This window comes from Aricia agestis, chromosome 21 (genome assembly GCF_905147365.1).
Source record: "Aricia agestis chromosome 21, ilAriAges1.1, whole genome shotgun sequence".
Lineage (NCBI taxonomy): Eukaryota > Metazoa > Arthropoda > Insecta > Lepidoptera > Lycaenidae > Aricia > Aricia agestis.
The window spans coordinates 6,973,844-7,001,383 of record NC_056426.1 but is presented as its reverse complement, the minus strand read 5'-3'; the positions used below and the strand labels follow the sequence as shown (position 1 = coordinate 7,001,383).

The window sequence follows — 27,540 nt, the reverse complement described above, 5'->3', positions numbered from 1 at the left end:
AAATCAGTTCAGCCCTTTGGACGTGAAGAGGTAACCAAATATAGACAGTGACGAAGTATACACTTTCACATAAATTATAATATTAGTAAGGATACGCCGATACGGAAGTATGGATACGCCGATACGGAATTATGGATACGCCGATACGGAATTATGGATTCTAAGGGTTTTGCCTACACTGTTCGGTCAGTTCAGACTTGAAGCCAGTGATGATGATGATGATGTTGACTTTCCCTCACAAAGGTTAGGATGTGTTTTTTGCGAGTCATCGGTGCGGCGTCATAGTCTTTTGAAGCCGTGCGTCATGCATTGTTGTTGAACCTGCGACCTTAGCGTCGGAAAATATGGTTTTAGCAACATTTTAGCCATTAAATACCTGCCATTATAATTATAGCTGAAAGGTGGCCATGATTGATAATCATGATTGCGGAGTTGTATGGGAGAAAATAATTGTTATCATTAAAACTCGTGTATTTTTTTCGGGCATAATTTGCGAAGTAAGGCTTTGTTTTTTTAGGGTTCCGTACCCAAAGGGTAAAAACGGGACCGTATTACTAAGACTTCGATGTCTGTCTGTCCGTCTGTCCGTCCGTCTGTCTGTCCATCTGTCTGTCTCCAGGCTCAAGAACCGCTATAGCTAGATTTCTGAAATTTTCTGAAAAAAATATACACAGATTGTGTACCTATATATTAATTGATACAGCTATAACAACAAATACTAAAAACAAAAGAAAAAAAAATCCTAAACTTCGAATCTCACAATATAGTATTGAAGGTGAGGAAAAATGAAAAAAAATTATTATGAGCGAAAATAAAATGAAAAAAAATATATTATGATTGAATGCCTCCCCTCACACCCTGCAACTCTCTCCGCTCCACGTTTAGGTATGAAACTCGTGAGCATTAGCGACCGATCGCCCTTGTAGGAGGGCTCTCGCTACGCCCATCACCCTCGGGGGCTGCAAAAGTGAAGTAAAAAAATCTTTTTTCATTTTAACCTGTTGCTATACTCAAAGCATTTTATTGCCAGCGTTTTCCCAAAAGGGATAATTCTATAAAAGGTTTAAGAAAACAATGTAATAGAAAAAGATTTGTATGGAAGTTGTGTATTTGCATTTCCGCGTGCGGGAAAAGCCACTTCTGATTGGTTATTCGATTTCCTTATTGAGATTTTTTTTTGTCTTGTTTGTTTGGCTGTGCAAACATTAAAAAAGTAATCATTTCTAGCAAAAGTAAAAATTATATTAAATATTGATTAAAGTGATGATACAGGCTTAATTTTAAATTATTGCATAGCTTTTATCGCGTGGCGACCCAATTATAAAAATATTAAATTAATAATTTATACGTGGGAGAGCCATGCTTCGGCACGAATGGGCTGGCTCGACCGGATAAATACCACGTTCTCACAGAAAACCGGCGTGAAACAGCGCTTGCGCTGTGTTTCGCCGAGTGAGTGAGTTTACCGGAGGCCCAATCCCCTACCTACCCTATTCCCTTTCCTACCCTCCCCTATTCCCTTCCCTTCCCTACCCTCCCCTATTACCCTATTCCCTCTTAAAAGGCCGGCAACGCACATGCAGCTCTTCTGATGCTGCGAGTGTCCATGGGCGATGGAAGTTGCTTTCCATCAGGTGACCCGTTTGCTCGTTTGCCCCCTTATTTCATAAAAAAAAAAGTTAGATTTATTTTCGTTACGGCAAAATTCCGTAACGAAAATAAATCTAACACCGAGGCGTGTTAGGTTTTTTTATTACTCCGTGCGGTCGGTGCGGCGTTGCATCTTTTAACGTCGTTTCAGTTCGATACACTTCGGCACGGTGTTTGTGTGCGTGCGACCAGACGTATGCGAATTATAATTGCATAAGTTGATTAAAAATGCTATAAACAGCTTGGCCCCGGCAGTCCCCGAGTGCCACACGTATTTTTGTTTTTGAGTAATTTTTCTTGCCACAAGATTTTTTCTGGTATAATTAAGTACACTAGCTATTTGACCGAGCTTTGCTCGGTATTCGATAAAACACGAATAAAATGACATTTTCTAAAAATGATTCCTAGCTAGATCGATTTATCGCCCCCGAAACCCCCTATATACTAAATTTCATGAAAATCGTTGGAGCCGATTCCGAGATTCCAATTATATATATATACATACAGGGTGAAATTAAACCTTCCTGTCAAATTTAGATATGTTGATCCTTATAAACACACTTGTTACGCGTATTTTTTCTTTTATAATCATTAATCACTCAGTACTAAAATGTTGAGAAATACCTTCCGAAAGTTATCCTAAAAAAACACTACAATTAATGGACACGACGCGTCGGCCGCGCGTGACGCGCCTCCCCCCGCGTAACCCCCGCTCATTCCCCCGCGCCGCGAGTGACCGTGCTGCAAGTTGCAACGATTTTAAATGGGATAAAATATGTCATTGAAAAAAAAGTAACACCCAATTTTTTTTTGGTTAAAATATGGACTCTTCTAATGATACCTAAGCCCTGAAAAAAATTTGGCAGTAAGGTTTAATGGCACCCTGTATATACAAGAATTGCTCGTTTAAAGATATAAGATGTATTTGAACTATTTGAATGAAATGACGATTTCAAACAGAATACAAGATGGTGACATCAGCCAAAAATCGATAATAGGCTGAATATTTCAACTTCGACTGTTAGTCGCACGGAATCAATTAGTAGGTAACCTGATATAAATAGATAGGACGAGGTCACCTTCCGACCTCCAAAACCATCGATTTATTGCCCATACAATTAATAAGGCACTTAATTGTTTGGGCAAGCTTAGAATACGACAACCACATAATATTTTCTTAGAAAAGCTCGAAATAAGACGCCTAGTAGACAAGTGGCAAGAGATTATCGTAAACGCTAAGGCCAACGCCACAATATGTATGGGATTTGGCATTAGTATTCGCTAGAGAAGCGATGACTTATGGGCTGCCTAGGGCTGCCCTAGTAAACAAGTGGCAAGCGATTATTGTAAACGCTAACAAAATGTATGCTGACATATGCTAACAAAATGTTTTCTAATATTGCTAGTAGTTATTACAACTTAAAAACGTAGCTGTTTTAAGTTGTAATAACTACTAGCAATATTAGAAAACATTTTTATACTTACAATTTATTCACGGTCCGCAAGTAAAACGTTCGCGGGCCGCATGCGGCCCTCGGGCTGCGTGTTGCCGACCGCTGTTCTAATGTCGTCTAGTTTATTTATTATTTTAATGCTTAAACATTGACTTTTCCCTTCATATTGGCAAAGCATTCTGGCATGCAAATCTCCGGTATTTTTAGTTATGGCAACTAAAATAAACACAACAAGTGTTGACAAACATGAAGTCATGGACAATGCGAGAAGTGATGTAAAGTTTACTCAAATGAAGTGTTTTGACCGTGACAATTGCTAGAATTAGCAACGCGGCCACGGAGAAAACCGTCGTTTTTTAAAAGCTGCAATGATTAGGTTAGGCAAACGTAGTGTAGGGGTTAATTCAGACCGCAAAGCGATTTGTAAATGTATTTAAAGAAATTTGTACTGAATTGACAGATTTCAATTGCGTTGCAAATCGGTCAAATCCATACATATTCAGAAATATATCTACGCATCGCGTTGCGGTCTGATATGACCCTTATACATCCTGCGACACGGTGGACCGAAAATTTGAAGAAAGTGGCTGGCAGCGGATGAATGAGGGCTGCCCGAGATCGGGATGGTTGGTACTCATTGGGGGAGGCCTACGTTCAGTAGTGGATGGCAATAGGCTAATGATGATGATGATAATGAATGATGAAGATAACGCGAATATTCATCATAGATCATTTCTCATTTTAGGCTGATGATGATGATGAATGATTAAGTTTACGCGAATATTGATTGATCATTTCAAAATGCAACGTGACGTTGCAACCAAATTTCAGCGAAATCGGTTCAGCGGTTTTGGCGTGAAGAGGTAACAGACAGACACACTTTCGTATTAATAATATTAGTATGGATTAGCAAAAACTTCCCATGTAAAATGACCCATTTGCAACAGCAATCAGGGTAATAATTATGAATTATCACCTACATCATCACCCTAATAATTTGTATCATAATTTGTATCCAGCATTTATTTCTGACTTGGATTCGGATTCTGAATTTGCCATTTATGAGTTTGAGTCGAGGCCAGAAGGATAAATCGGAAAATTGACATAGCACATAGTGACGCAGCGGATCGGGCCGCATATTTAACCGGCTTCAAAAAAAGTATTATCCTCCTCTCTTTCCACCGCACGACAAAAATGTGTGCCTAATGCCTAATGTATAGTATAAAAAGTATTAAAGTATTAGTATCCGTTGTCTGGTACCTGTAACACAAGTCCTTCAGGTAAGTACTTACCACGGGGCCAGACTGACGTGGTGTGAAGCGTCCATATAGATATTATTATTATTATTAATGCCTGCATGCTCAGACAGACAGCCAGACATACTATAGCATTTATTATATTTTGACGACCTCTGTGGCTCAGTTGGTGGGCGTGTTGGTAGCTCAAGCCGGGGGTCGCGGGTTCGAATCCCGCTGAGGGAACAAGAAGTTTCCAAAGTTCCTGGGTCATGGATGTGTATTAAATATGTGTATCATTATATTAAAAATCTTAAATTTTAAGTATAGTATTAAATATATTTCCGTTGTCTGGTACCCGTAACACAAGTCCTTTAGGTACTTAGCACGGGGCCTGACTGACGTGGTGTGAAGCGTCCATAGATATTATCATTATTATTAAAAATATTAGCATAGATAGCATGGATACGGATATTAAGACGCGCAACATGGTTTTGGCTATAGGTGTAAACAAAACGTGTTATAAAATAAGGCCATCCCCTGAGCAAACGACCATACATTTGCCGCGTTGCTGAGATCGCACCAAAATCCAATTTTTTTACTCAGCTCAGTTAAAAATTCAAATTCAAATTCAAACGGCAAATATAATAGTTAATGAAATGCTCCATCTATTGGCGTGTGTTTCAAATAAAAGTAATTTGTAAATACTAGGGAGATACTAAATGTATACTTAAATTTTAATAAATTGGTTTTAATAAATTAATAACGGAGAAAAGAATGTTCATATGCTGAAGATTATTGCAGTATTTTTATTATAATTTTGTAGTTTTCAAATTGTGAGTTCATAAGACTCTAAAAACGGTAAATTACGGCTTCTTCGTAGGGGGAGCGTCTTAACTCGTGAATCTACGTGGTATTTCTCACACATACGTTAATAAATGACAACTAGGAATAGAAGATACATCGTCTCTCTACACTTTATATTTAGTATAATCGATGAGTTAACCAGTCCCTGACACAACAGAAATATACGAGAAATATAAATCCCACCAAAAACATTTTCATGTAAAAATGTTGCTAAGATGATATAATATAGTTCGTGGTGTCAAAAAGTAGTGAGATCTCATGTAGAGCCAAGTTTCTAACCTTACATACTCAGCCCTAAATCTTAAAACCTTAATTTTACACTTAAGAGGATACACCAGGGGCTAGAGAAATGAAAAAAAGTACGTGTAATATCTATAGCTGTCTCCCTTACCTCAAGCCTATACCGCAGAACGCGATAGAGACAACTGCAGAAAATCAACGATTCGTTCCTTCTCCAAAACTTAACCGATTTAAATACTTTTTTCATTAAAGATTAAAGAAAGGCTTGAGCTGTTTTCCTATGTTTTATTTTTTTTGTATAATCTAGCCAAATCTGTTTTCTGGATGTTCTGGCCATTTTTTTGGGTTTTTGAACGCTCATATCTTATTTAATAATTAAATTATGAAAAAAAAAGAAAACATAGGGACATTGTATTAGTGGCCGTAGATATTCAGGAAAAAATTATAACTCTACTAGTATTATCCAGGGACTCCAGGGCGGTGTGGACTCCTCTTAAGTCGCGGCGAAATACTTGATATAATGTGCCAGCCGCACGAGAAGAATCTATCGTCTCTCTACACTTTATATTTAGTATAATCGATGAGTTAACCAGTCCCTGACACAACAGAAATATACGAGAAATATAAATGAATGATTACTATAGAGTGTGTAAGCGTGGACCCTTATAATATATAATTAATATAGTTTACTGTGTATTGTGTAAGCAGCACTGAAAGAACTATTTCTACGAAACCCTAAATAGTAACGTAAAAAAGTTTTTAGGGTTTCATACCGAAAAGGTAAAAACCGGACCAGCCAATGATTGAGCGCCGTGACCGAAATAAGAAATTCTGTAACGAAAATAAACCTAACACGAGACCATGAGAGTGGTGCGGCATTGAAAGGCGTGCATCGTCTAACGTCGCTTCATTTCGGCAGACATCGGCACAGTGTTTGTGTGCGTGCGACTAGACGTATGCAAATTATTATAATTGCATAAGTTGATGAAAAATGCTATGCAATAGCTTTACCCCGGCAGTCCCCGAGTGCCAGGCGTATATATTTAGTTATTTAAAACATTTTTTTTTGTTACAGAAAATTATACTGACGAAAGAGGGGCAGCTAAGGTATGTATTTTTACGATTTTGTTGTTTGAGCATGTCAAAATACAGACCTACAAGGTGGACCTAGTGGGCGGACAAGGACTCACATGCGTGTGGATGACATTGTCAAGCGTAGAGCAGCTACTAATCTAACTATACGTCTTACTGTTATTGTAAGGGTGGATTGCACCAACTTACTTTAACTATAACAAAATGTCAAATGAACTGTCTTATCTCTTGTTAAATTCAATAACGGACTCCATATTTGACGATAAACTTAACCTTAACTATAACAACGCCTCTGGTGCAACCCACCCTTAGATTATAAATTATTATGTGTTGACATGTGGCCGACATGGGAACGCCATTTTGAAAGTGTGACTTGACTTGACATTGTCAAAAGGGCATCGTCACACGTCTCAAGTGACATTTTCAAGATGGCGTTCCCACGTCGGCCACTTGTCAATCTATCCTTATAACGAATAGGCCGACTCAGAAGAGATCTCGAAATTTATACGTTTGACTTTGACGTAGTATGTCATATCGGCCGGCGCGTGCTATACTAATTGACAGATTTCAATTGCGCGAGACGTCTTGCAAATCTGTCCAATCCGTACAAATTTATAAATGCATCTACGCGTCGCGTTGCGGTCTAATTTGACCCTTAGGTCTGTCTACTCTGCTTGTCATAATCCTACAAGAGTTTTATCAGTTGCTATGCCAAAACATAATAGTTGCTTGTGAATACGAGTGTAAAATATTTTTGAACTTGCTATTGTAGTAACAGAGTTCAGACGCAACTGAATGTAAAACAAATCTTACGTTATAAACAATGTTTGGAGTTCCGTTGAGGAATGGTAAAACAAGTAAAAATTAAGAATAAAATTAAAAGCGGTTTGAATACGTGTCTAGTAGACAAGATGATGCTCGCAACTCTGATGCGCCAGAATTTTTAACCGCTCGGGAACCGTTCATTTTTTGAGATAAAAAGTATCTTATGTCAAAGTATTTCCATACCAAATTTTATCAAAAATCGGTTTAGCGGTTAGGGCTTGAAGAGTTTACAGATAGATAGCTACACTTTCGCATAAATTATATTAATAGTATGGTTGTTCATACTAACTTAAAAACACTACCAATACCAGTACGGAACCCCTCGCTCGTGAGCCCAACTCGCACTTGTCTGTTTAAATTGCATAATAAATACGATCCATTAGAGTGAACCATGAATGATCACTTCGCTTCTGGTTTATTTTAAGCGCTATTATCAAGACTAGCTGATTGCTATTTCAATCATTGTTCTTTTTAAATTTTTCTGCTGCCAAGTTTTTTTTAACATGCTTTTTATTAGTTTCACTTGTAACTATGTAAGAGAATCTTAGAATCTTAATTTGACCCATCACCCACTTCCCAGTCTTTGATTAGGATGAAATTTTGCACACACTCTGAGTTCTGATGACAATAAAATATTAGGACTAGTTAAGAAGCGTCAATCGTCATTACAAATCCAATATGGCGGCCTCCCCAAGATGGCGGGAAGGGTATTTAAAAATGCATCCCTATGATATGGATATCAAATGAAAGAGTTTGCTGTCAGGAACACGAACAAAAATAGTCACGTGACTTAAATCCAATATGGCGGACATCCAAGATGGCGGATTGGCTAAAGCGTGTTTTTTAGTTTTTTAAACTATAATAATTATTACTTAAGTATTACTTTTTAATTTAGTGTTTATCGTTCTTAGACAAATTATTATTATTATTTCCATTAAAATTGTCAATTTATTTTAGAAACCTAGTTTCGGAGAGTATAAAATCGTATTATTATTTGAAACAAAATTTATAAATAATATCTACAACCTCAATAACGAGAGCGTTTCAGGCATCAGCCAAGATTGACATTGAGTAGGAGTATGAGAGTGGATTATTATTACGGGACTGTTAAATTGATTTAAGATGGCCACAGCGGTCATTGATCTATGTGAAAAATTTGAAAAAAATTGCATGCAGTATCAGTTAGCCAAAGGAAAATTTGAACTTTTAAAAGACACATACAATATATTCATCAAAAGAATTTAGAAATCTTTTTAAAAAAACTTATACCAGGATAAGAAAACATCATACCGAGTTACGAACTATTCTACAAACGCTGAGCGCCTGGTATTTCCCTAAACAGATTGCCCTGAGCTATCTCCAAGTTATACAGGCCTAGTACAAGTTCAGATAAATATTTGATGTTGAGACTTAGTTTATACTATACTAGTAGATGCGCGCGGCTCCGCGCCTGTATCCCGCGGTAATCCTACATTTTTTTCATTAAGTATAAAAAGTATCCGAGTAAAGATGTTACTTGTCCAAATTAATTTTTGTACTTGTAGCCATTCTGGATTTAAAATTGTTTTAGGACCTGTGATTTCAACCAAAGACCGACCTTTATAAACCACCTACTAAAATATTAACATAAGCGAAGCGAGCCCTAGTATATCCCACAGCCTGAACATTTCGTGGTACACTTTACGGAAAAACTATCAAGCCTATTGATTTGTGAATTGTGATTAAACATAGTAATTTTTATTTATAATATGTAGATGTGTTATATAATCAGTCAGCCCTCACAAAGCTCGGCTTTTAGCTAGTAAATATTGATTAATGATTTAAATCATTATTAGTGATTAATCGTTGTATCATTATAATTAAATCAATCAACGTTTTCATAATTACCAGCGTGGCAGCAATTCGATATTCGCTAATCTAAATTAATCGGGAAATTTGATTCGCAGCCGTGTTCAATGTAATTTCAGGTGAGCTATTAACAGATTGTATATTATCTGCTCGAATGATGCCCGAATGCTGCTCGGATTCAAATTCTACTCAAATGCTGGTGAATGCTGCTGCACTAATTATGCTCAAAATATATGCTGCTAAATGCTACATCCTGCTCAGGTGCTGTAAGTTAGAAAATCCTGCTCAAATGCTGCCCAAATTAGGAAGGTCTGAACTACTGTTTTTTTCTGAATAATTTCGTTCCTGGTTAAAACTCATACAACCCAGTGGAACGGAAGATCTAAGACACGACTGGCGAAAAATCAGGTGCAGTACTTTTCATGTCCATCCGACGCATGGATTATCTCACTTGTTAGACAATAAGGTGATCAGCCTGCATTGTCCTAACTCCTAACCAAACTTGGCATCAACCATTGAACCACGGAGGTATTTGTCAAAACTAAGGATAATATATTTCATACCAACCACCATCTTTAACTTAATTTTAATCTTGTTTCTTAGTGTTTAATTAAATAATTATACACTTTTCTTGCACTTATTCCACTTTATTTATATATATACATAAAGTGGGATAAGTGCAAGAAAAGTGTATAATTATTTAATTGAAGATGAATTTCCACCAAGAAGTGACAGTACATTCAATATCATATCTTAGTGTTTAAATGAAGTTACTAGAACTAACAGAGTATGGGCTAGACAACTATTAGTTTGAAGTTCAGAGATAATATTGAAGTCCAAAGGTCTGAATAATCCGTTAGCTTTCTGAATAGGCTAGCTAGCCTTTGATAACGAAATAGGAATTAGACAGTAAGGCCGGCCGCATACGCCGTATCCGATTTCCGAATAAGTTTTCCGTATTCGGATATCCGGCATAGAATCAGTTTTACTGAATCGCGTTCGTTTTTCTCCGTACGGAACGAATTCCGCTCGCACGTTTCAAGAGCAAGCGGACGCGTTCGCGTTTGAAAAAAAGCGAACGTTTGCGTTCGTCTCACGGAATTCCGAATACGGAAATCACTTAGGGTCAATTTATACTAGCGCAGAGTCGAAGCGAATTCCCAAAAACTGAGCACAGAAAATTCAACCTTAACTCCAGAGCGTAACGCATACATTACTTCTGCGAGGCCAATTAGCGTTGGTCGGCCGCATCGACGCGAAGTCGCGTTTTTAAATTCTCAGAAGTAATAAAGTGCGTTAACGCTTTGGAGTTATGGTTGAATTTGTTATATTCAGTTTTAACCCTCGGTTGGTCGCGCTTTTAAAATAACGCCGTTGGTCACCTGGGGTCTTTGAAAGCCCGAAAATTAAATGACAAAAATGGCATAAATTTATATATTTCTTAACTTTTTTCTGCAAATTATTGTTATTTATTTTAATATTAATCAGAGTAAATCAAAAAATTAATTCTATTTTGAATACTTATAACCAAAACTCATAATTTAAAAATAGAAGTCAAAAAGTTTCAAGTGGAAACCGTCAGATAGGAAAATTAAAAAAAAATCAACATATGTAGTTTTTAAATTGTGGTAAAACGTGTAGATAAATGAAATAATAGTTAAATTTCCTATAACTTAGATTGAAATTTAAAAAGCTAAGTCCAAATAACATATAAACTATTGAATGTTAAACATTGACAAATTTTCAGCAACAAAACCTCTTATATTTTATACATTTTCCTGATCTAATACTTTAAACGTATGGTAAATATACCGACAATTAGTTTATAATCATCACCAAAAAATAATCATCATCATTTTGGTCTACATAGCAAAATATGCATTTCTGGAAAAGTGCGTCTAAAACTTCTTGTAAGCGATATAAAACAATAAGAACCAACACACGTACATTTTAATTGATTTATTATTAAAATACAAAGAAAATCACAAAAGAAATCCATTTCGGTGTGAAAACTGTATGGAAATATCAAATTAAATTTAGTTACGCGGTTGGTCACCTGGGGTCTTTAAAGACCGCAGCGTGAATAAACACATCTGTAACACACAATAGGTACATGCACGCTAGCTCTGATGAGTGGCAATTATATCGAAATTTAATTCATTTTAGGAAGCTACCTAAAGAGCGGAGTTGCTACGATTAATTTAAATATAGTTTTTTCTCGTATTCACAAACTCCGGGCTTTTAAAGACCCCACGCGACCAACCGAGGGTTAATTATTCGCTTCGACTCTGCGCTAGTATAAATTGACCCTTATAGGGTTCACTTTTACAGTGAACTCTATACAAGGGACACATACCTAAAGTATTATCAGTTAGTTTTGTCTTGTACTTGCTTGTAATCTCGCGGCGGCGTAGCCGCCAAACTGCGCGTTCGGGCGGGCGCATATAATATAACTAGCTGTTGCCCGCGACTTCGTCCGCGTGGACTTCAGTTTATAGCGCGCGATGTCAACAAAATTGGTGTCAAAAGCTTTTATAAAAAAAACCCTGGTACCTCTAAAATCAAAACAGCTGTGCAGTGTGTACATAATATTTCATTTTTTAAATTAAACTTTATATTTTATGCCAAATTTTAAAGCTTATTTAGGCCCATAATTACACAACTTTACCGATAAACTATTTATATCATTGATAGGTTTGACTTTTAAGGTTACGTCATTGCATAGATAAAGTACTGAGTTATTTAATAACGTAAAAAAGTAATAACAATCGAAAAAAAAATCGAAACTTAAATGTAAGATGATACCACCTCTTATAGAAAGAAGTCTGGGCAAGCGTCACCGCGATGTAGAAAACGCACGGCGCCATCTATAATGAACTTTTGGAACTAACTTAATTTGAACAAATTTACGCATTTTCACCCCCTTACAACCCTTTTTTCCAGTAAAAAAAAAGTAGCCTATGTCCTTTCTCAGGCTTTAGACTATCTGTATACAAAATTTCACTACAATCGGTTCGGTAGTTTTGGCGTGAAAGCGAGACAGACAGACAGACAGAGATACTTTCGCATTTATAATTGTTGTGGACACAACGATGGCAAGGGTGGCGAACATATTTTAGAAAGTTAAGTAGTATATTTCTAAGATATTGTTAAAGTGAAATCGCCACATGTTCGGTCCCTTTGACTGTATTAGGTTCGTTAGTTAAAATATTATTGTTGTGTTCCTTAAAAATTAGTAACGAGTAAAGCTGTTTCTCTTAAAAAGTAATAAAGCATTGTCTTTGTCAGAACAATAAATAAAGGATATTTAGGAACAGACGTTCGGCAATATTTGAGAAACTAGCGTGAGAATAGAATTTTAGAAAGCTAGCAGATGCTTAGTTTATTGTCTACGGTAGATTTATTTATTTGATTATGTGTATTGGAATATGTGTAGAGTACAAATAAATAAAGACTAGGCTATCTTATGTAATATGGGACACCTTTAGGGTTAGATACGAATGTGGTTAAATGTGTTGTAGTATCTAGCTATAGGTTTTGAGTATAATAAAACGTTATGTATTCGTGTGTATTAATGTCCACGATAGTAATTGTTGCTATGAGTATTTCTTGCCACGTATTGTGTAATTCGTACGTTTGGAATCAGAGGGCAAGAAATACGAATAATGTGTATTAGTAGATGGTTAATTAGTACACATCTGAATTAGATTTAATTTGTATAATGTATATTAATCTAAGACTCTGATCTGTGAGTCATGATACGTAGATTAAGAACATAATATCATGGTATTGAAATTGTTGTATTGCATATTATGTATTGAATAATTATTGTGTGTGCAATTTGTATTGTGTAGTGCACAGTGCCATAGTAATGGGTAGGAAAGAGATAGGTATATGCTGAAATGGTATCTCCGCGAGATAGAAATAAGGCGGGGGCTTCTGCGTATATCCTCGCACCGGGATAAGTGGGCGGGGTCTTCTCCCTCTGCGCTAGCGCATGGCGGGAGTGAAGCTTAGACGTATAAATAGGCCGGTCGACGTTGCGACGTGGCGTTGTGATAGAATAGTAATTGGGCATAGGACTCATACGGCATCTACGACTCCAGAAACTCTGACGGAACTTGGTCAGAGAACACCATTCTTATCGGACGGATATAAATTGCTCCGATAGGTCAGATTACGGGTGTAACGAGTATAAATACTTATTGAGTAGTCTACCCTTTGCCTTGGTACAGTGCACAAAGTTTAATTTTAATATAATAAATCGAAGTGAAGAGTTAAAAGTGATTTAATTTAAAGTCATCAAAGCTCAAATATACATATATAAATAATATCAACAAAATCATACAGTCCACAATATTGTCTGGTCCTTCGAGCCGGATGAAGAAGAACGAGCTGCTGGTTAACCAGGAAGAAAACCAGCCATTCAAGAACGAAAAATAATCAGCAAGTTTTCGTCGCAAGAATACGAAGAACGAAGTACTTGTCAGTGCCAGTTTACCAAGTCGAAGAGGTTTGAAGAAACGGACGTCTAGCGTTGTAACGTTGAATCCCTCGAACGACAACGTCTATTCGTTTTGCCGTTGAGTCCACGCAACGTCTGTGTGCTGACTCCGCAAAACTTCATCTGCGTCGCGAACAAGCGAGGAGGCGTGTAATGGAATAGCCATCGCAACAACGAACGGTTGCACTACGTGACGTCGAGTGCGTGAACGACGCGTCGGTGAATCGCAACTAAAAAGCGTGCCGATTATCGACTCACGTAGCAGGATGGTGGTTACACGCAGCCAGGGAAATGCAGCGGGTGAAGATGATTGTCAAGACACAATAACGAGCAGGTCAGAATGTGAGTACCTGCAGCCGGGTGCAAGTAGAGCAGAATACGAGCGTCTACGCCCCGGCATAGAAAAAAGCCCAGTACCTGCGACAGTGAGCAGGAGTGAGGCGGAGCGCCGTCTACGGTCACCGACGCAGTCAGTGGCCTCATACAGTTCAGCGGCTAGCGTCAGAACGAGAATACAGCTAGCAAGACTGAAAGCCGCTGAAGAAATGGCAGCTATCAGGAAAAAGGAGCTGGCCATTGAAATGGAACAATTGAAAATTGAAATGGAACAGTTGGATATTGAAGAAGAACGTGTAAAGATGCGTTTGGAAAAAGAAATGGCAGGCATTCTACGTAAGCAGAAAAAAATGCTTGAGGACGCGGCCACGAAAGAAGATCGACCACGGGTCGCCGAAACAAACTCGGTCGCCTCACGGGGGGAGAAAGCAAGCCTAGAAAATCAGCAAGTGCAGCAGTTAGCAGAGCCAGTCGCTGCTCGAAATGAATCAAATATCGAGCAACTGGACGATGTTATCGGCAGAACGGCGCGAGCGCAGTCTCTTCATAGCGACCCGCCAACGTTTACCAGTTCGATAACCGATTGGCTAGCCCCTCAGACCTCGTATGGTGACACAACACAGACGTATAATGTGTTACAGGCTGGAAACATACAAAGGCTAAGGCGCAAAGAAGAACCTTGCGGACTCGAAGTGTGTGTCCGTCCGCATCACAGCTCTCAGCATGCAGAGCTGCAACAGAGGGCACAGGAATCGCAAGATGCACCTGAAAATGACAAGGTCCTGCACGTTATCGAAAGAATGAGCCCAATCGAAGACGAAGAATTACTACAAGAGAAAAATTCTGAAATGAAGGCATCGGACGCTAGCGACCGACCACGGGTGAAGAAAGAAGACCAGCGAGCCCTGGAGATAGTCACAAGGACTATTAGACCGACCCAGGAGCGATCGGAAGCTGGACTCCCATGGCGTCAAGATGAAAAGAAACTCCCTCAGCGCTATAAAGCTACTCTCCAACAGAAAAGCAGAAAAAAGAAAATAAGTGCCGATCCTGCGTTCGCTGGATATTATTTCAAGCGGCGCAAGTTGAAAAGGTTTACGGCTAAGTTGGTACCCCGACGCGAGGCGCGAAAGAACGAGCGACCAATCCAGCGTGGTGACGTCAGAAAAGTTAGCACGTCACCGCCACGCAACACCCGGTCCGAAGGATATCGCCGAGAACACCGCACCGGGACCAGATGGAGAAGTACGGCCTGCTGTCGTCCAAACACGGACGAGGATGTTCCGGGGGCCTGGAAGGAAGCTGGAGCTACAGGGAGGAGAGGCTACGCAAGCTGCGCCGGGGGGAGAAATGTTGTGGACACAACGATGGCAAGGGTGGCGAACATATTTTAGAAAGTTAAGTAGTATATTTCTAAGATATTGTTAAAGTGAAATCGCCACATGTTCGGTCCCTTTGACTGTATTAGGTTCGTTAGTTAAAATATTATTGTTGTGTTCCTTAAAAATTAGTAACGAGTAAAGCTGTTTCTCTTAAAAAGTAATAAAGCATTGTCTTTGTCAGAACAATAAATAAAGGATATTTAGGAACAGACGTTCGGCAATATTTGAGAAACTAGCGTGAGAATAGAATTTTAGAAAGCTAGCAGATGCTTAGTTTATTGTCTACGGTAGATTTATTTATTTGATTATGTGTATTGGAATATGTGTAGAGTACAAATAAATAAAGACTAGGCTATCTTATGTAATATGGGACACCTTTAGGGTTAGATACGAATGTGGTTAAATGTGTTGTAGTATCTAGCTATAGGTTTTGAGTATAATAAAACGTTATGTATTCGTGTGTATTAATGTCCACGATAGTAATTGTTGCTATGAGTATTTCTTGCCACGTATTGTGTAATTCGTACGTTTGGAATCAGAGGGCAAGAAATACGAATAATGTGTATTAGTAGATGGTTAATTAGTACACATCTGAATTAGATTTAATTTGTATAATGTATATTAATCTAAGACTCTGATCTGTGAGTCATGATACGTAGATTAAGAACATAATATCATGGTATTGAAATTGTTGTATTGCATATTATGTATTGAATAATTATTGTGTGTGCAATTTGTATTGTGTAGTGCACAGTGCCATAGTAATGGGTAGGAAAGAGATAGGTATATGCTGAAATGGTATCTCCGCGAGATAGAAATAAGGCGGGGGCTTCTGCGTATATCCTCGCACCGGGATAAGTGGGCGGGGTCTTCTCCCTCTGCGCTAGCGCATGGCGGGAGTGAAGCTTAGACGTATAAATAGGCCGGTCGACGTTGCGACGTGGCGTTGTGATAGAATAGTAATTGGGCATAGGACTCATACGGCATCTACGACTCCAGAAACTCTGACGGAACTTGGTCAGAGAACACCATTCTTATCGGACGGATATAAATTGCTCCGATAGGTCAGATTACGGGTGTAACGAGTATAAATACTTATTGAGTAGTCTACCCTTTGCCTTGGTACAGTGCACAAAGTTTAATTTTAATATAATAAATCGAAGTGAAGAGTTAAAAGTGATTTAATTTAAAGTCATCAAAGCTCAAATATACATATATAAATAATATCAACAAAATCATACAGTCCACAATAATAATATTAGTATAGATAACTCCCACACCGGTTTCGGTGAGGGTGGCCAGTTTCATTGGAACCAGGCCAGCTACGCAGGAGTAATTTTATAGTGCCCAAGTGTGTGCGCAGTACACAAGAGCACTCTGTATTCCTTTACTCTCACAACGCAGTGGGACTGAAGACCGAAAGACTGGCGATTACCACTAGACCACGGAGGCGTCATAATTATATCCTAATCCAGCCTAAGTGTGCCCCTAGACGACCAATGTTATTGTGTAATATCATTGAACAATATTGTTGAACAATTTATTGTAAGGCGGGCGCGTTCAATGTTAACCCTAGACGGTCTAATATTATAGCATAATACGTGATATTGCACAATAAAATTGATAGTCTAGTATCCCGCTTTTGCCCAGTTTTCCCATCAATACAATCGCCCATCCGTGCCGAAGCATATATTGAGAATACTTCAATGTTTATTGCAGGGCATACATCAAGCTGTCTACCTTTTTCTCATAATGTCTAAGCCTACAAGCTTGTGAATAGTGATACATCAACCTGATAGGAGATCTTATTTGTCACCCTGCTATTGGTTGATTTGGTACCGTAAAGGTCAGTGAGACGTTGTGACATGAAGAGGCGATACGTGATACATTTTCAAATTATTCAAAACTGAACTTTATTTACTACAGAAAAAGAAGCTTATTGAATAGGGAATATTAGGCAAAGATTGTAGCAGAGGGCGCTACTAGCACGTACGGTAAATTATACGACCAAAATTCATATGATATGTTTCACACGTCATTTTGAAATATTGACAGAAAGGTCAAACGTTGAACAATACTTTTTGTGCCTATTGATAAACAATAAATATGTCCCTTTGAACGGATCATTGCAATGTGAATCGACCCTAACTATCGTTTACAATATAACAAGAAATTCTTAATAATACAGCAGTTTGAAATCGACAAAAAGCAAAAAAATGCCTTTGTTTGAGCCTTCCTTGAATATTTATTCTGTTTTTAGGGTTCCGTACCCAAAGGGTAAAAACGGGACCCTATTACTAAGACTTCGATGTCTGTCTGTCCGTTTGTCTGTCTGTATCTCAAGAACCGCTATAGCTAGGTTTCTGAAATTTGCACAGATTGTGTATATCTGTCGCCGCTATAACAACAAATACTAAAAAGAATAATTTAAGGGGGCTCCCATACAGCAAACGTATTTTTTGTTATTTTATGCTCGTATCAATAATGGCAATAAGTAGGCACTTGAAATGTTCACAAAATACTCAGTTGTAAAGAAATAACTAAGGTGGGCTTCCATACAAAAAACACATTATTTACCTAATTTTGAGTTGGACTCGAGCACGAAGGGTGGTACGGAACCCTTCCTGCTCGAGTCCAACTCGCACTTGGCCGATTTTTAGTATTTGTTCATTGTTGTTATAGCGGCAACTGAAATATAATTTATGAAAATTTCAACCGTCTAGCTGTCCCGGTTCTTAGATACAGCCCACAACTGACAGACGGAAAGACAGCGAAGAAGAATACATTTGAATACCCTAAAAACTAAGAAGCTGAAGTGGAAACCTAAAAGAATTAAGAAATCTAGGATAAATTTTTCTGGGTACCGTTTTTACCCTTTGAGTACGGAACCCTAAAAATGTTGAGAAAAATCAATCAATTTTTCGATATTTTCCTAAGTCTATGGTATGTAAAACAGTTTCCCTAACATTAGGTATGTACCCAAAGGACTAAAACAACTGTGAAGTACATTCCCAGACGGCTCTGGCCTCTGACCTACATACGTTGAATTAAAATCAGTAAATTATGATTTATGAAGTTTTGATTAGCAATTGGTCTTGTTTGCTATTAGTTTTTTATACAGTTTACTTTTCACTAAACTATTATGTACTATCAGAGAAGATTCCTAAGTAGTTTGGTCGCTTTACATCAAACCCAGCCGATGGATTACAATTAAGGCGACGCCTTGATAATTTGGCTGTAGCGATGTCGATTTTTCTCAGCAATGACTAAAGCTAAGAAATTAAAGTTCATTGTCAGTATTATTCATGTCTTTGTCTTTGAATTACCCATAGCATTACACGATTGGTCAACTTTTATAACACAGAATAATCAACCAAAAAGACCTCTGTAAAAAAAGGGATACTAATTTTGCCAACAGAGGAGAGTGATTTTAGCTTTCAAAGTTTGTACATAGATTGGTTCAAGCATACACTTTAATTTACCCATAGCTTATATGAAATGTATTTATGGTTTTTAAACTACGTGACAAAAACATTTTGTCGCTTACGCCCTTTCCATTTCTTGTTTTCTATTGAGAGGCCTCGCCGAAAACAAGCAATCTAAAACATATCCAAGACGGTTTTTTACTTTAGCGCGGCGTCACCTTAATGGCGGTACCCATAACTAGCGTTACAATCCTGCATCGCGCTATCGAAGTTTCTTAGACCGCCAAGATTTATATACGTCTGAAATGACGTCAATGGGCTTGGGTCTGACCAAGCATACTGTCTCGCTCGGTCGAAAGATCTTCCTTTTCGGCCGCCACGCATATTCCTAAAACTAGTATGCCGTCAACTATTTTGCAACTCATGCAATTTTAGGCGTAGGTACCTTTGAAAATTCCTCCGTAGCAGGAATTCGGTTATTACAATATGACCCTAAGGCTGCGTTTCCACTGAAGCGGAGCGGAGCTTAGCGGTGCCGAATTGACCAATCACCATGCTCGAAATCTTCGCTGTCATTCCGCTGGTATAGCACGATTGGTCAATTCGGGCACCGCTAAGCTCCACTCCGCTTCAGTGGAAACGCAGCCTTAGGCCCGATTCACACCGGAATGGCAGCGCAGGGGCGAATATTTTCAGTGTCATATGATTTTAAACTTTATCTTAATTACTGTAATACATAGTATCGCTTGAGAAACTTGAAAAGTCTCGCGGCCGCGATTTCTCTATACAGGGTGTAACAAAAATAAGTGATAATACTTTAGGGTGTGTACGTGTTCCTTGTAGAGAGTTCACTGTGAAAGTAGCAGCGCTGAAAGACCAATTTTTTTTTCACTTTTGTATGGGGAAACTCGTGACGCTCGGGCCCTTGCCCATACAAAAGTGAAAAAAAATTTCGTCTTTCAGCGCTGCCACTTTCACAGTGAACTCTCTACAAGGAACACGTACACACCCTAAAGTATTATCACTTATTTTTGTTACACACTGTAAGTATATTACAATAGTGAAGACAAAGTTTATATTACAATATATTACAATAGTGAAGACAAAGTTTATATTACAATATATTACAATAGTGAAGACAAAGTTTAAAATCATATGACACTGAAAATGCTCGCCGCTGCGCTGCCATTCCGTGCGTCGACCCTTATGAAACTCCAAGACTACGCTTTTAATCCTGGAGCTATATTACGCTTTATTCCCATAGTGATAAGGTTCTAAGCTATGTATAATGTATTTCCCCGACTATACGGTGCAATCTTACCAACTGCCAAGTACAATTGAAAGTTGTTAATTGGATGAAGTTTGCTCGTACGACTTGGCTATCTAGTCCCGATGCATGAGATTTCAATGGCTTAGTTAAGTGAAACTTAAAATTAGTTGGATTTGCAGCGCAGATAGAACGGAGCGCAGCGGAGGGGAGTTTATTTACGCACTTGAAAATAAACAGGACGCGCGAGTAAGTTTTTTGTAAGGTTCAAGCATTTATGCCCTTTATTTTAATAATTTTAAAGTTTATTTTCAAGTGCGTTAATATAAAATCCTCTCGCTGCGTTTCAATCGGTCTGCGCTGACCCTTAGCCTCATACGGAGAGGCCGATTGAAACATTGGGGGTGATTATTCTGTATTTTAGGTATTTTGTGACAAAAACACAACATGCGTTTGACAGCAGATAATGATTATTATCTAGCTTTAATAATGAAGATTTTGATATAACTATACATTATCTTATATCTGTCAAACTCTTAATCAGGGCGAGCGAAGCGAGCCCTAGTATATCCCACAACCTGGGCACTTTTGTGGCACACTTTACGGAAAAACTATTACTCCTATTGACTTGTGCATTAACATAGTAATCTTATTTCTTTAAACGAGCAATTCTTGTAATTATATATATAATTGGAATCTCGGAATCGGCTCCAACGGTTTTCATGAAAGTTAGTATAAAGGGGGTTTGGGGGGGCGATAAATCGATCTAGCTAGGAATCATTTTTATAAAATGTAATTTTATTCGTGTTTATCGAATACCGAGCAAAGCTCGGTCAAATAGGTAGTTTTTATTTATATGAAGATGTGTTATCATCAGTCATTCAGGGTTTGGTTACTATTAAAATATAAAAAAACTGCCTTAAAGATTATGTATTACCACGCGGAAAAACGACGTGAGCCCTCACAAAGCTCAGCTTTTAGCTAGTTATCTAGCTTTAATATAATGAAGATTTTTACATGAACTCCATACATTATCTGTTAAACTCTTCATTGAATTAAATGCAAGTAATCATTCATGACTCTAAGTGCAGCTGTAACTTTCCGATAGCCTAATCTCTAACAAAACGAGCCCAATCCGCTACGGTCTCCCCTGGCCCCAGGGCGATGGACATTCTACTGAATTTCCGACTGCTCGTGCATTTCTAAATGTATTTTCCGTCAAATTGGAATCATTGATGCACCATATAGGGATGTCGCACCGAGCAATCTGTTGAATTCCGTTGAAAAAGTAGGTCATGGCTTAATACTGTTCTTAGCTGTATGTGTCGTTTTTATTATTACCATCTCAAATTTTATCCTTTTTTAGTTATTTTCTAATATACTACATCTTTAACCCAGTCGTTTATAATAAACATCAAACGACTGACTTTAGGCGTTGCCCAGTCACAATGCGTTAAGATGCGCTTACACTATTTGCCCGTATAAGCGCACCATTCAAGTTTAGACATTCATTGGTTTGACGTTTCATTACAATGCCTTTTTGTAGTTTTGTTAAAATGAGTCTTATTGACATCTCTCCACGAATATTGGATTTAGTAGTACTAGACGAAAAGCAAAGCCAATAAACATTTTGATGTTTAAACATTGTTTTCTGCGTTAAAAATTTTGACACTTTAATTGATTCCCTGTTCGGACTTTGGCGTTCAAGATAATATGCGCTGACACTACCAGAGTAGACAGAATTATAGAGTATGCCGACTTAGAACTGAGGTTGAAATTTTTAAGTTTGACGTATTATGACAAAAGTCGTCGTTAGGGTCGTTACCTACTAATTTAGTTGTTGTTTATATTTTGGCACATGCAAAGAAAACTGTCAGAATTCAATTTCAAAATCTTCATTTTTAAAATAAATTACATCAGCCAGCGCGCCAGCCCTTGTAACTTATCCAGGCGAAACCCGAAAGAAATGACAGGTTTTAATACACGTCCGTCTCTTAGCAGTCGAAGTGCTGGTAGTTATGTCTATTGTGACACTACTATTACGATAATATTATTATGATAGATGATACTGACCTAGCTTTATGCGACTTCTCGCACGCTGGACGTCGACGCTACCTCCAATTTGTGCTCCTTCCACCACGAAGCAATTTCCCAGCGAAGCGCGTATGATCGGTAATATCCGAGTTATTAGCCCAGTGCAACTCTTTCGCTAAATATCTGCTGCCTATAAGTACTTATAGTCTACTCGCGTTGAACTAGCAGAGTGTTAGTCAGAGTCAAACTTTTTTTTATAACACAGGGGATACCCTTTATGGGTGTCCCGGGTAAGGAATGTGCCTAAGTTATGTGTAGCACCTTGGGAGTATTTAAAATAATTGCAGTCTTCCTCTATAGATTATTAGATTAGTTCCAAATTGAGCCGCAGCACGATCGTGCGCTAGTATAGCTGTCAGGACTGGGAAAAGCCGTTGAGATCGAATTAGTTCCAAATTGAGCCGCAGCACGATCGTGCGCTAGTATAGCTGTCAGGAGTGGGTAAAGCCGTCGAGATCGAATTAGTTCCAAAATCGAGCCGCAGCACGATCGTGCGCTAGTATAGCTGTCAGGAGTGGGTAAAGCCGTCGAGATCGAATTAGTTCCAAAATCGAGCCGCAGCACGATCGTGCGCTAGTATAGCTGTCAGGAGTGGGTAAAGCCGTCGAGATCGAATTAGTTCCAAATTGAGCCGCAGCACGATCGTGCGCTAGTATAGCTGTCAGGAGTGGGTAAAGCCGTCGAGATCGAATTAGTTCCAAATTGAGCCGCAGCACGATCGTGCGCTAGTATAGCTGTCAGGAGTGGGAGAAGCCGTTGAGATGGAATTAGTTCCAAATTCAGCCGCAGCACGATCGTCCGCTAGTATAGCTGTCAGGAGTGGGAAAAGCCGTCGAGATCGAATCAGTTCCAAATTGAGCCGCAGCACGATCGTGCGCTAGTATAGCTGTCAGGAGTAGCAAAAACTGTTCAGATCGAGCTGATTCGATGCTGATTCTGTCCGAAGTAAGGCAGTTGGTCGGCGATAAGTCCTGGATCAAACACAAGACTCCCTCCACGACTGGCTGTCTGTCTCCCTGTCTGCGGAGTCCAAAGTTTCTTAAGTGGTTGAGCCATGCTTCGGCGCGAATGGGCCGGCTCGACCGGAGAAATACCACGGGCTCACAGAAAACCGGCGTGAAACAGCGCTTGCGCTGTGTTTCGCCGAGTGAGTGAGTTTACCGGAGGCCCAATTCCCTACCCTTCCCTTCCCTACCCTTCCCTATTCCCTTCCTTACCTGTAATCCTATTCCCTCTTAAAAGACCGGCAACGCACCTGCAGCTCTTCTGATGTTGCGTGTGTCCATGGGCGACGGAAGTTGTTTTCCATCAGGTGACCCGTTCGCGCGTTTGCCCCCTTATTTCATAAAAAAAACGGGTGGACCGATTTTGTATTAGTTCTCTTTTGTTTGAAAGCATGATCGAAAGTGTTCTTAGAATAGTTTATCATCATCAGTTTTTAGAATCCTTATAATTTGTGTTATATTAATATGCTCGGCTCCAGCTCTATTGCATTATCATAGAGTTCTATTTTTAAAACTCAGAATTTCTCCTGGTGACAGATTGCGGATAATACAGTATAAGCTGAAGAACTTCCTTATCTTTTTCTTTATCTTCTTATCCAAAATGCTAGGATCAAAGAAAAATATAAACATTTACCTTATTTTTCCTCCTTTTCCGCAAACGTGTTTCCAACATTAACCCTCTTTGAAAATATTGTGATTGTCATAACACCGGAAGTCAACTTGTAATAGCAAAATACTTTTTTCCATCTTTGTCATCTTTATAATATAAAACAAGCAAAATAATGTTACTTACTTACCTACCAATTTTTTTTCTATACTTACTGCTTTTTATATGAGTGCCTGTCAATGGATAATTAGATTTTTATATAAAGATCTTACGTCTAATTTTATTACTAATTTTATATAGCTGAAGAGTTTATTTCTTCGTACGCTCGTTTTAATTTGGCACAGATGAAGAGTCGACTATGGTGAAAGACATAGGCTCCATTTTTGCGGGAAATTTTATCGTTCCAGTGGAATTTCATATTGATGTGGGTGAAGCTGCGCAGAACGTCTAGCCTTGAATGAAATGCACGAATTTAACCCATCAGTTCCCAAGCCGCAGCCGGCTGCCGTATAACAATTGAAAACCTATTGTGTCTGCGATATTTGAAGCCAAAAAACAAGTAATAAATCGGACGAAATTCTCAATTTTCATACTCTGAGGCAGCTGACCGGAACTGAGTATGAACTATGAATAGATAAGAGCGACCTTGAGATGTCGAGTGATAAGGGACCCGACCTCAAACTTCCACGGTGATAAATAGTAGCAATAATTCCGATGGTAAGGATAAGCCCCGTATCCTCAGAGCCGTCGCGTCAGCGTCAGTAAATTAATTACTTTATAAAAGAAAAATGGTGGCAAGTCGTCATTTGTTTTCAAAATTTTAATGAACACTTTTATGTTACAGACTTGTCGTCATCATTATAATTACTTACAACTTTGTATAATGACTTCCAAATGAATAACTGACGTCGAAAATAGTGTTATTATCAGGGATTTAAAGTATATTTACACGAAAATCCTTTAAAATCAATTTGGTGGTTGAGGTTTGACGTTATGATAGCAAACCAAAATCTATACTAATATATTTATAATATTAGTAAAATTTTTGGTTTGCTACAAGTGTTGTTTAAAGTACAATTCATTGTAGCAAACCAACTCTTTACTTGCATCGAGAATACATGTCTCTTCTTCCATTGGGGCACTATTAGTGAAGACATATTAACGTTAAACATAGCCTATCCTTACAGTAATTAGACAAAAGCTCAAACTTGGTACCGGACTAACGAGCTGTTGCAAGCGCGCCAACTCGACGCTCCAAGACGGACAGTTTCCGACTTGCGAATCATTATTATTATAAATAATTTGTTAGTTATTCATGGTAGTCTAGAATCCGGATATATCATTCAAATTCAAATTCTTTATTAAGAATACAATAATAAACAATAGTATAAAAGCTAGGTAGAGCACATCACGTCGTCTAATCCCATGCTAATTAAAAACTTGTGTTATGGCAATCAGACAACGGATGCACGCCGGCCAATTTTATCCTTATAATATAATACAGTGTGTTAGTGTAAACACCGTTATCCTTAAAACCATCAAATAAGCCCGTCAAAATAAACAACTTTTTCTATGAGAACAATGCTGGGAACTCAAAAAAAATGACGTCTTCTTACCCATACGGATGCCCGGATCGGCAACTTGTATGGGTATGAAGACGGAAATGGATTTTCAAATGTGTTAGTCGCGCTAAAACTCGAAAACGGCTGAACGGATTGGGCTGATTTTTGTCTTAAAATATTCGTAGAAGTCCAGGGAAGGTTTTAAAGTGACACGAAGTTCACCGGGGCAGCTAGTTTATAACTATTTGTATCCGTTTGCCTCTAATCCAATTTGTATTATACTTCGAGTTTTTTTTTATTACAGATAGAATAAGGAAAAACTCAACATCTTACCAAAATGATGATGTACTAAAAATAGAACAGACGCATCTTCTCACACTTTTTATGTACCAGGCCAGAAGACAGGTGTGTGTATCAAATAAATCTTCACAATAATGGCCATATTTCAACTGGGTTACTTGTCTGTCCGCGCAGCGGGGTGGTGGAAATAAAAATAATCACCTATTATTACAGTTTTGCTCATCTGAACTATACCAGAGGTCTATTTGGCCTGCGTCTTACGAATTTTCGATCAGGTGAGATGTTCTTACACGAATTAATATTTTTTACCCATTTCATAAACTGCACAATGCCGCCAAAAAAGGCTTCCTTTTTTATATAAAATAAGGGGGCCAACGGGTCACCTGATGGAAAGCAACTAACATCGCCCATGGACACTCGCAGGTGCAGGAGCTGCTGGGTGATTCACTAAGCGTTTCCGCGCGGAATTTTTCCGATGTAGGAATCTATTTCACTTTCAAGCAAATGACAAGTGAATACTTTCCGATTTTGCTGTCATTTTGACAGTAGTGACATTTCTTTTGTATGAGTGAAATAGTTTCCGCCACGGATTCGAGAAGATCTCACCGCGGATGGGAGTTTGACAACCGACGTCGGAAAATTATCCGAGGATTAGAGCCGTTTTTACGGAATCTTCCCGGCACCTCCGAGACTCATGAAATCTTTTCACTTCGAGAACCGTGTCATGGGCCATGGCGGATATTGTTAGATGGAATTATTTAAGTAATGATAAGAATAAAACAAAGCAATTATTAATACTTAGTCGTGTCTTGTATACCTTTTTACCATTTTGAATAAATGTCGTACTGTAATAATTATTGTGTTAAATCTTTAGGAAGTGTTCATTGAACAATAAATATTTTTTATTTATAAATGCAGTATTTGTGTTAATATTTGGTAGGTACTTAAAGGTTTAGAAATATAATATTTTTTAAATTTTGTATTAATACTTGTGTAATATGTATATTATGTTAAAACATTATTGTGCTTTTACAATAATTTTCAATACTTAGTTATTTATGTAAATATTATCATTATAATTCCAAGTTCATACTCACCACCCGGGAGCTTCCATAGTATCTAATATAAACTTATATTAAATGAAAAACAAATTTAAAACAAATATAAAATAGTAATAAGTTTGTTTTACACATAAATAAAAAGTGTTCTCACACAACAAGATTTACCGATATAATATAATTGTAATATAATTATGTATTACCTATAGGGACCGTGCAGAAATTATAAAGTCTATCTATACTTCTAATTACTGAAAATACTTGTTGAAAATAAAACAAGTTCACTAAAATAAATGCTTTTATTTCATCAACCTTCTGCGATTCGATCGATTCCATCTTCATAACTTTTGTCTGTCACTATTTTTAACTAATTTCAGTCTGGATCTCATCAGTGCAAACACCATTTATGTATTCTTTAAACAACACACAAAGACTGCACTATTAATCTTTTTCCTACTTGAAGAATCATCCTTTTGAGAACCAACACTTTGACAAGATGGTTCAAGTTCAACACTATCCTCAGTGTTGAATTCCTGGCAGGACTCCTCCAAATTATCCTTACTTTTGATGCAACTTGTTGCATTCTAGTTGATGTCTTTGAATGTTTACTGAAATTGGATGTTTACTGAAAGAAGCAACGGTTATAGGTTACGTTCTTATTGTGTTCATCAAAAATTAATTTATACTCGTAAAAACACTGAATTTTGTTGATTATAACCAATCAACAAAATTCAGTGTTTTTACGAGTCTACACATAACATTCATGGAACTTTTTAAATACTTACGTATA

The 27,540-nt window shown here is 38.0% G+C and overlaps 1 protein-coding gene and 1 long non-coding RNA gene across 3 annotated transcripts in view; one reads left to right on the top strand and one right to left on the bottom strand.

Annotated features, from left to right (window-relative positions):
* The window catches only part of LOC121737583 (5-hydroxytryptamine receptor 1-like), a 163,644-nt gene that overhangs the window by 59,338 nt on the left and 76,766 nt on the right, over positions 1 to 27,540 (top strand). For both annotated transcript variants that reach the window (XM_042129242.1, XM_042129241.1), the window contains exon 3: positions 6,522 to 6,553. The gene's annotated coding sequence lies outside the window, so the exon portion shown is untranslated. The remainder of the gene's footprint in view (positions 1 to 6,521; positions 6,554 to 27,540) is intronic.
* On the bottom strand, positions 216 to 22,056 carry LOC121737588. The gene is made up of 3 exons (XR_006037161.1): positions 21,854 to 22,056; positions 17,781 to 17,788; positions 216 to 228 (listed from the first exon to the last, which is right to left on the bottom strand). It is a non-coding gene; the product is annotated as an uncharacterized LOC121737588 (long non-coding RNA).